Source organism: Urocampus carinirostris, chromosome 16, assembly GCF_059441175.1.
Source record: "Urocampus carinirostris isolate Australia breed hairy pipefish chromosome 16, RoL_Ucar_1.0, whole genome shotgun sequence".
Taxonomy (NCBI): domain Eukaryota; kingdom Metazoa; phylum Chordata; class Actinopteri; order Syngnathiformes; family Syngnathidae; genus Urocampus; species Urocampus carinirostris.
In genome coordinates this window covers 12,993,221-13,003,230 of record NC_142364.1, presented here as the reverse complement: position 1 = coordinate 13,003,230, position 10,010 = coordinate 12,993,221, and the positions used below count along the sequence as shown (strand labels likewise).

The following is a 10,010-nucleotide window of genomic DNA, read 5'->3' as shown; positions in this document are numbered from 1 at the left end:
AGTAGAATACTTTATATTCAAAATATAAGACTAATTGTTTTTCAAAATATCTAGTGAATGCTTGGGGTGTGGTGGCTCAAAATGGAATACAGTAGTTTATTCCTGAAAGTCTTCAGTTCAATTTCCAGAATAAATAATTTGAAGCTTGTTATCTACACCAGCCTATACTAGGACCCATAGTTTTCTCATGCCCAAATTTGAATGAAAAGGAATTTTACACAGTACAAAAAGAAAAACATATTTTATATATTAACAGTGAAAACCTTTAAGCTGATGCAGTTTAACATTAATTTCAAGAAACCTCCCCATCTAGATACATTTTCAAGATTACACTTGTTTTCTACGAGGGCCACTGGTTGTCCAGGGATGTGCCTGATCAATTTATCAAAGGCTTCAACACAGAAGGATTCCATCAAGGTAAGGATGCTTTTAGCATAGAACATTAAAAAAGGAAAACGAAATTAAAAGTGTTGAAAATGTGACCTCGTTTCGTAGCTTATCATTATACACCTGATGTTGTTGTTAAACATTCCTTCTTCTACGTACATGCTCAAAATCGGCTGCTCAGTTAAAATTAGCTAGAGGCCATTTTTGCCTAATGTCAAAACGGAGGGAGAGACCTGTCCAAATATGTTAGAAATTTATTTTATCCCCCGAGGTTGAAAACACACTTAATAATGAGAATTTATGCCACCCTTGGAGTAGTTAGGCGGCTAAAGTGGAGCAAACGCAAGACTAAAACATTTTTTGTTGTATCCGACGTCTTATGGCAGGTAAGGGGTTTCAGTATTCCGCCACTAGATGGCGGTAGATAAATTAACCCGTTGCAAGTTCTTCAGAATAGCTGTGTTAAATCTGGGGCCCACAAACATTCTTTCTGTGAGGGCCACATAACTTCTCTCTTCTCTGATCAGGGGCTGGGGTTAGTTTGTGACGAAAAAAGCATGATCGATTCTATACTGAACAAAATTCAGAAAATAAATAATAACAATATAAATGATGACAAAATTACCTTCCCTGGATTCTTTACAGAACAAAATTCAGAAAATTCAAAACACTATAAACTAAATAAATCATGACAAAATTATCCTCCCTGAATTCTTCACTAAAGAAAATTCAGAAAATTCAAAACACTATAAACAAAATAATGACTAAATTACCCTCCCTGGATTTTCAACAAAACAAAAATCGGAAAATAAATAATAACACTATGTATATTGAATAAAAAATAAACAAATCATACTCTGCGGGTTTTTCCAAAGAAACAAAGTTCATGGCACACATTTTCTGTTGTGCTTAACAGATCCAAGATCAGCTTAGTTGACAGCACTGGACCACCAGTGGTATATGGATAACATTCGAAAAGGCAGTCAATTTTATATCTTCATCACACTATTTTTAGTTACGTACCAGTGATGAATGTTAAATTCGTTGTGCTATACACGTGTTACAATGACAATAAATTCTAATCTGCTAATTTATTCCAAGCATTGCAAGTGACAAATTAATTATGATCGTAACATGTGAAATGGACAACAAAATTAACATTCATCTCTGGTACCTTGATTAAAGTGTGATAATAAGATAAAACCTTTTCATATACAGGGTTGGGTAGGGTTACTTTAACTTGATTACTTTCAATTACTTTTGGATCACTCCAATACCAAATATGCTAATAAAAGACAAAACAACTAAATATGAATAAAATTACTAAATTTTGTGCAGGCTTGGGGAGTAACGTAATACATGGTACGGCAAAAATGATGTTGGCAAGCTGTTTGGATTTATTTTCATTTTGTTTCTGTCGCATTTTATGTTAGTTTTGCCAGAGATCAAAGAGATCAAAGCCAGGAGAGAAAGCTTACCACGTGTTGTGAGTCATCATTTTATTCATATTTAGTTTCTTTTGTCTTTTATTAGCATATTTGGTATTGGAGTAATCCAAAAGTAATTGAAAGTAATCAAGTTTAAGTAACCCTACCCAACCCTGTTCATATATATATATATATATATATATATATATATATGTGTGTGTTATATTATAAAATCAATGGTAGTCCATTGGTAAGAGATTGGCGCTCTTATTGCCACGACCTGGGTTCAAATTCTGTTATAACCATAAAAACCTACCCAGAATTTGAATTTTATTTTAGGTAAACAAAAAAAGAAAGCACATCAAAATGCTCTTAGGTATTGTTCAGTGGGCTGAACTAAATGCGGAGGTGGGCTCTAGCTGACCACTATTAAAGGGAGAGTTGACAAAAAAGTGAATATTTTGGTAATCAGCTTATTGTTATTTCAAAAATGAATGTGACATTTTTTCCGTTTGTGTGTCTTAAGATGTTCCCGATGCAAAGTACGGTATGTGCTTTTACTCAATAAGCTTCAGCAAATGCGTCAGAAGATGGACGAGCAGAGACAGACAAACATCAGAGGTCAAGAGATGAAATATTAACGGCGGGGAGCAGCGTCAGCACCTGCTCCGGTAACGGTGAATAATTCAAACTTTCCGACAAACGCCCTTTTAGCCGCGTGGCATTGTTTGGGGAGGGGTGGTGGACGAGCGAGACAATGAACCAAACGTAACCTAATGAAGGAACAAAGGCGAGCTCTGGTGCGTGTGCGCACCAGGCCTCTGCTGCATTCCCTTCCTTTTGTAGACATGGACAATAGGAAAAGCAAGGAATGCAGAAGGGAATCCGTGAATAAAGAAAACTGCATTTGCTTCACACTATGACTCCGTTTTATGGTTGCAAAGACATGGGATGTTGAGTTAAGAAGATAAGTTACAGCTGATGTTGTCGCATCTGACAAAAGTGAAGAGTAAAATAAATTAAGGAATTTTCAGAAGATTGGACATTGGTATGAGTACTGGAAAATGATGGTACAATTGTAAACATGAAAAGATTACAGACTCTGCCCTACTTATGAACGAGATCGGTTCCGGACGATCATGAGTTGAATTCTTTCTCAAGTTCCTCCAGTGCTATATTCTGTATGGAATGTATGTTTAAGGTTTATATAAGTATGTTTAAGGCTTGGTTATCTCTTTTAGAAAGAAAAAATATCTGTTGAAGCGCTGTCTGTCCTTATCAATATATTCAATTTTCTCACCACACTGCCTTACCAGTCTCACTCCAGGGCCGCCTATACACTATAAATAGCTGGATACAAGAAGCAAAACTAGGAAGTGGGATATTCTTCGATGTGTGGACAGAGATCTGATCAAAGCCACTCCTACCATACAATGGTGACTCTTCATAGTCTAGTCAATTCAAGTCACGTTTATTTGTATAGCTCTTAATCACAAGGACTGCAGAGGATTGCAATTGCACCATCGCCTGATCTTAAACCAACATGCGGGCAAAGAGAAGCTCAAAACCTCAGCATGAGGAAACAAGGAACTTTGAAAAGGGGCCTCACAAGTGATATTCCCCCTTCCAGGATGACCAGGGTGCAATAGATTTTGCATTGGGTAACAGTACACAAACATAGTGAACATCAATAAAAATGAACAATAGGTAACACATTGAAATCATTCCCAGTGGCTTTAGACTTACTGATAAGCTACGCCAAACCCTTTTAAAAATAAAAGAAACAAAAAAAGTATTTTGACGTTTTGGCACTCGGCAACAAAGCTTATACAAACACATTTATACGTTATGACACTTAATTGGGTTACTGTTAAAAGTTAAATGTGGAAACAATTTATATTTATGTAATGACGTCTTTCATGCTTGCCTCCCTGATCTGATTGCTCGCAAATGACACGTACTGTATATGGGGTTATTTAAGTTTCTCCATGCCTGTAAACAATTCATTAGAATTGTTACAATCCGCTTCAGGTAAACAAAAGGTGGTTCTCCGATTGGTTTGAGTGTACTGGTGCTCTTAAAGTGACTCCAAAATCTATGATGTTTGTAAAAATCTGCAGAAGTAATTTAAAAGTAAATGGGATATAGGAAAGTATACTATATGTGATAAAGAATATTTAATTAAAACGCTGGTGTGACATGAAACGGGAAAAAAATGAGTACCGGTATGTAATACCATGTCATATTTTCCTATAAATCAGAATTTTCTCTTTCCAGTGCAAAACAAAACTAGGACAAATCGGCCATTAGCAGCGAAAGCAAACTTATCTTGATTTAGGATGAATAATAACCTCGTTCATCTTTTCGCAAATTCCATTTTTGTGGCGTTATTGATTTCCCATTTTTCCTACGCTGTCGACATCAGCGTGACAGACGAGCCTTTTAAGCATTCGTTTTGGGATTCGTCATTCCATCCATTTGTCCATTTGTATGTGCGTCTGTGTGCGCGCTGACAGATGAGTTGGATGTTTTTTTGTTTTCAAATTGCATTTCTTCAACCTGCCTCGAATGACAATGACGCTACCCTGCCCACGAAGCCCCCGTGAGTCACGTCGTCCCATAATGCACTTGCCTACAACAGACGGACAGGATGACTCATCCCACCGGCATCGGAGAGAGAAAGTTAGATATTGAAAACGCTAATGACTTATTATTATTGCTGCTCAGAGTTCACTAATGTAATCACGCTGCATACTTACGCATGGCTTATTGAAACGGTGGAATTCTCATCCCTTGAAAGCTTTGTGCTTTATAGTATGCCATTTGAGGAAGTCATATCAATGCAATCGTTTTTTTTATGGAATCCGCAAGGTCAATTTCAACGACGTATGCAACTTATACGTTTTCCCCGTATATAATACATTTTTTGGCTCATTTTATATCGTGTTTGCTGTAGAACCATTTTTGTACGGAGGGAAGAAATTTTTTTTTTAAAAATTGTTGACCAATTTGGTCTTGCCCATTTGGAGTCTAATCCGGATCGTCTCGGTCACGGCTAGCAGACGACCACGTCATAGTAGATTGCTAATACAGTGGAACTTCGATTTTCGAACGCCTCTCAGTTCGAATAAATCGGTGTTCGACCAAAAATTTCGAGAAATTCTTGCTTCGCTGTTAGGTCAAAAATTCGGAGTTCGAACACCGGTAATGCGTGAGTGCGTACGCTAGAGTGCGATGCTGAGCGGCGTACGGGTGTAGATCGTGTAGATCGCCCCCGCCCCTCGTGACCAACTGTTATCACGTGCGCACTTGCCTCTTTTTGCTTTCGCTTTTAATATCGGTGAACGGAGTGTTTTAGCCCCTAACTATGCCTCCGAAAAAGGTCGGTGAAAGCAGGACAGGTGAAAAAAGAAAAGTTGTTCATACAATTATTGCCTTTAAGAAAGACATAATAGCTAAATATGAAAGAGGTGTGCGAGTTTCCGATTTTGCTAGGGAATACAGCATGCGCCTTCTGCTGACTACCACAAAGGTAAGAAATCCTATTCATAATTATTTTCTTTATCTTTTTTTTTTTTTTTACACGTTCGTGTTAGCGTAATCTTTTGTACGGAAGATTACGAAAACGCGAATGTACGATTAGCCTGGGTTAGCTTTATGATGACGTTGAACATTCAGGTAAACACTCAGGGTGTTTGAACTGAGCCTAAAATTCAGGGTGTTGGAACAGAGCCCCCTTTCCAATGAAGCGCTAGCCACTTGTGGTACTAAATGACTTGTAAACGACCTGATCTTTAAAATTTTTACACATTCATGTTATCGTAATCTTTCGTACGAAAGATTACGATAACGCGAACGTACGATTAGCCTGGGTTAGCTTCATGTTAACGTTAAACATTCATGGTAAACATTCAGGGTGTTGGAACGGATTAAAACAATTTACATTATTTTTAATGGGAAGAATGATTTCGGTGATTGAACAAATCGGTTCTCGAACAGGGTTCTGGAACGGATTATGGTCGAGAACCGAGGTTCCACTGTACAGTATTGTCGCATCATTATTAATGAAATGCAGTAAGGTTATCCTCCATCAAGCATTTCTTTTTCGAGCATATTGCTGCACTGCTACATATCATATACTACACTAAATTTACGACAAGTGGGGAAAGAATTAAGAAAGAGGATGAAAGTATTGTTTATGTTGTTTGTTTGGTAAGTAAAGTAAACTTGTTTACATAAAATATTGTTTTTACTGTACAAAATCTGCCTTACTGTGAGTAAATAGGTGCCTAACATGATTGTAAGGTTTATTATCGCTTAATGAAGAAAATTGTGATCATTTATAGGGGGAGCACTGATTGAGGTGGACAGGTATGTGACAAATATCTAAAAACTCAAAATTGTTCAGAGTTGTGTTGGATTTGTTTTTCAACAATCTAAGTGACACTTGATTGACTTCTGTGTTCATAGTAGGGCTGCACGATTAACAGAAATCTAATCGATGTTGCCATGTGACATTGTGTTACCTCAGCAGGTTGCGTTTTGAGCCTCGTGTGAGCAGACAAAAACTAACAAAGCCCCTTAAAAGAGGGCGCTGTATTGTTAATCCTTGTGTTCTCTTCTTTTAAAGGACAATTTTTGTATTTCTTATATACAGCTTACATGAAAATATGAATGAAAAAATATATATTTTACTACTGTTTGGACCATTTTAGGAAAATAATATTCAAAATTAAATGAAATATAATTCCATAGGATTTTTCTGGGGTTTTTAACAACATGGCGGCAGGTAATTTTGACTCGTGGACAACAGGAGGGTTATAAACTCACAAAGAAAATAAAACTGGCTCAAAAATTGTGCTTTTCTCTTAAAATGGTAAATACCATCGAAATTCCAATACTGGTCTGAAAAATCGCAATCAGGTTTCTTTTCCAAAATTAGGCATCCCTTGTTCTGTGGCTCTGCAAAAAACAGGAGTCACACCAGCTTTTTTATTTTAATGGTACTTGAGAAATTTGTAAATTGTCATTGAAAGTCCTTAAAAAGGGCTTGAATCTGACCATGAAAAAGGTGTAAGAACTCTGTAATCCCCTTTTACCGACTGATCACAAATTTGAGATGAAGTGTTGTGGCCTTAGCATCAACAAGCGCATATAGTTTCATTTAAAACAAATTATATCAGTTCAACCTAAGACCCTTAAAGTAAAACTTGAAAATTAAAAGGCAAGTATTCCCTACTTGCGAGTTCATCTGAGTACAGTAGCAGAGCATTTATTCTTACCATCGTTCAAGTTATTCACAAAGCAAACTACTTCACTTTATTAGGAGCACTAAAACTTTTTCTTATTTCTCGGGGAGCTGCCGCGTTGGTTTTTCCGATAGAGAGCTTGCGCATACGTTCAGCTCAGGGAAATCTCATTACAGGAATCATGTTGGCTCGGGGCACATGAAGCGTCTTCTCCTGCATGGCAAATAGGCTCGTTCCCAGTGTGGGAATGTAGCGCCGATACTTTCGGTGGGGGTGTGAGAGACTGCTTTAACGAGCTGAGAGGTTAAATCCTAACCTAGCGCCGCTTGCGGCGCGCCACATTTGCATCTGTGGTGCATGCCGGAGGCCCCGGAGAGCATCAAAAGGTGTGTGTGAATGTGCGGCGGTGCGTGGTTGCCTACACAAAACGCTGAGCGATAGGTGGGACGGTAACGTGCGGCGACATTCCTTCATGGGCTATCGTGCTCTGCCTATAGCATAGTGTGAAAAGAGCGTTGTGGGGCTTAAGCAGGCATGAGTGCACGTGAACCTAGGTCAGGGGTAGGCAACCCGAAGTGTTGAAAGAGCCATATTGGACGAAATAAAACAAAACATTGCAATTGGCATTGAATGCAAATACCGTAAATTCCGGACTATAAGCCGCTACTTTTTTCCCTAACTTTCAACCCTGCGGCTTATTCAGTGATGCGGCCAATTTATGTAATTTTTCTATCGGCCGCTAGTGACGCTCGAGTGTTGCTACCATTAACTGCCCTGTCAAAGCTATATTATTATTATTAAAGCTTTGAAAATGCTCTTGGTGTACCGTCTTTCTTTGTAAATCTGTGTAACCCATGTATAATATGTATTTGCAACTGTGTATTTTTGTAATGTATTTATTTGTATTTATTTTAGACACTTATTCTGATAGGTTTTGCACAGATGAACGAAAAATGAGGGGCGGAACGAACGTGGGGTGCCGAGTTTAAGTGGGGACCGCTAAAGGTGAGGGACAGACAAGGAAAGAGGAGGGGGTAAAAAGTTGATTAAAGAAAAAGGAGTTGCGTGAGTAAATGTGCTAATCTGATGTATTTTTCCCACCCTTACCTTTGGAAATATACACTTTTTTCCTTGGATTACTTTCAACGGGACCTGGACTCTGCAGGTCTGCATCAAACCTTAAGTACCGGTATCATTTCCCGTACATTTTGCCGGCTGTGATTTTTGGACTGTGGACTTTAATGAAGGACATTTAGCTTGCTCTGTCGACTCCACGCATCGGTCCGGTATTGCAGTAACTCCGGGAATGGTGCATTTGCAATGATCGCAGCAAGGCTTTAGGGCTAGGACCTTAGCTTGGCCTTTTGGCTGAGAGTAAGAGTCCCGGCTCCTAGGCTTTGTAGCGTATTATGAACTGACCGATAACGGATTATGGATAATGAATAACGAAGATAGAACAATAACCCTTAAAAACCCCACATTTAGTTTCAATCGCGGGACTTGAAGTCGGGTTTGGGTTAATTTTGTGTTTGTGTTACATGTTTAAATGTGGGCTCATGCGGCTTATATACAGGTGCGGCTTGTGTATGTACAAAATCGGTTTTCCTCTTAAAATGTGGTGGGTGCAGCTTATAATCAGGTGCGCTCTATAGTCCGGAATTTACGGTAGTTCAGTCCATGAAACCTCTATTCTCCTCGGTTATATTTCTCGTTATACCTTTGGGGGGTCCATTGCCGATTTGTTGAAAACAGCTGGTGACGCTTCCCCTTTAAAAGGGTGGGATCGCGGGCCACACAGAACACTGAAGAGTGAGTAAAGCTTGTGAACTCATGCCAACTCCTTGTTCAAATGTAATATCTGTTCCCCACATTTTTACAGCACTGGGAAATGTTAAAAGTGTTTTTGTCACGTTTATTCTTCTACAGAAACCGCATTAAAATAAAAATATATTTTCCTTCCCAATCTTTTTGAACGTGTAAACATTTTTTGGAAAAGCCGAATGCAGCTCCTGAGCCACGTGTTTCCGACCCCCGTGTTTCTTCCCTAGGCCATCACCTCTCTAAACACGCTCACAGGACTGTAAACAAATATATAACTTACTTATGTACATAAAAGATTGCATTCATATTTTATTCCTCAACTCTTGTTTTGGAAATATGCTGATGTAACTGCACTATTTTTCCTACACTATTTTTCTCATGCACTTACAATTTAGGACCGTCTTCAAGCTCTACCTTGTCGATAATTACCTATCTATCCTGATATTCTTCTTTATCTTATTTTTCTCCTTCAAGTCTTTTTCATATGTTTATCCTGGAATGCCACGTTTAATCTCGCTGAAAAAATATTTACTACGTCGTTAGCAATAAAAATAAAGATGATTCTTATTTTACTATTTCGCGGCACTCCAATTAGTTTTTTTGTTATATTAAAAAAGACTAACTAAATTAGTTTCTCGCTAACCTCATTAGCTTATCTGTGGGCTTGGCTTCTGTTGGTCCTTAGATCACTTCCCATGCTTTTAGGTCGTTCCATGAGTCACTTCACAAGGGCTGGGAGTGGACCAAAGATGATGATGATCAGTCATGAGGGAGGAAGGACAGGACGTTGCTGGGAGGTCTTCACGTCCTCCCCGCGTGTCGTCTGATAGATGGAGGCAAGAGTCACGCCGAGTTGAGAGTTGAAAAGTGGGTCAGGGTGGGTACACACTAGACTAGACACTAGATTGGGTGAAGGTTCATGTACTAGTCTACTGCACTCTTTGTCCTCATATAATATAATCCTGCTAAAATGTGCTGTTAGAAAAAACATGTTTATTTGTTCTCTCTTTTCTTGAGAATTTGTCCATCAATTACCATATTTTCCGCAGTATAAGGCGCAACAAATTAATGGGCTGGGGTTGCACAAAAAAAAAGTATCAAAATCGTGCAATGATTGATCAGTTGT

General features: G+C 38.5%; 1 long non-coding RNA gene across 4 annotated transcripts in view; it reads left to right on the top strand.

Annotated features, from left to right (window-relative positions):
• The first annotated feature begins 278 nt into the window (after positions 1-278).
• The window catches only part of LOC148350321 (uncharacterized), a 46,633-nt gene continuing 36,901 nt past the window's right edge, over positions 279-10,010 (top strand). The window contains exons 1-3 of one of the 4 annotated variants that reach the window (XR_015853023.1): positions 279-417; positions 2,341-2,491; positions 3,131-3,250. This is a non-coding gene — a long non-coding RNA (uncharacterized LOC148350321). Of the gene's footprint in view, positions 418-2,340; positions 2,492-3,130; positions 3,251-9,569; positions 9,715-10,010 lie in introns of those variants that run through there. The other 3 variants (XR_015853024.1, XR_015853026.1, XR_015853025.1) reach the window with 3 other exon arrangements.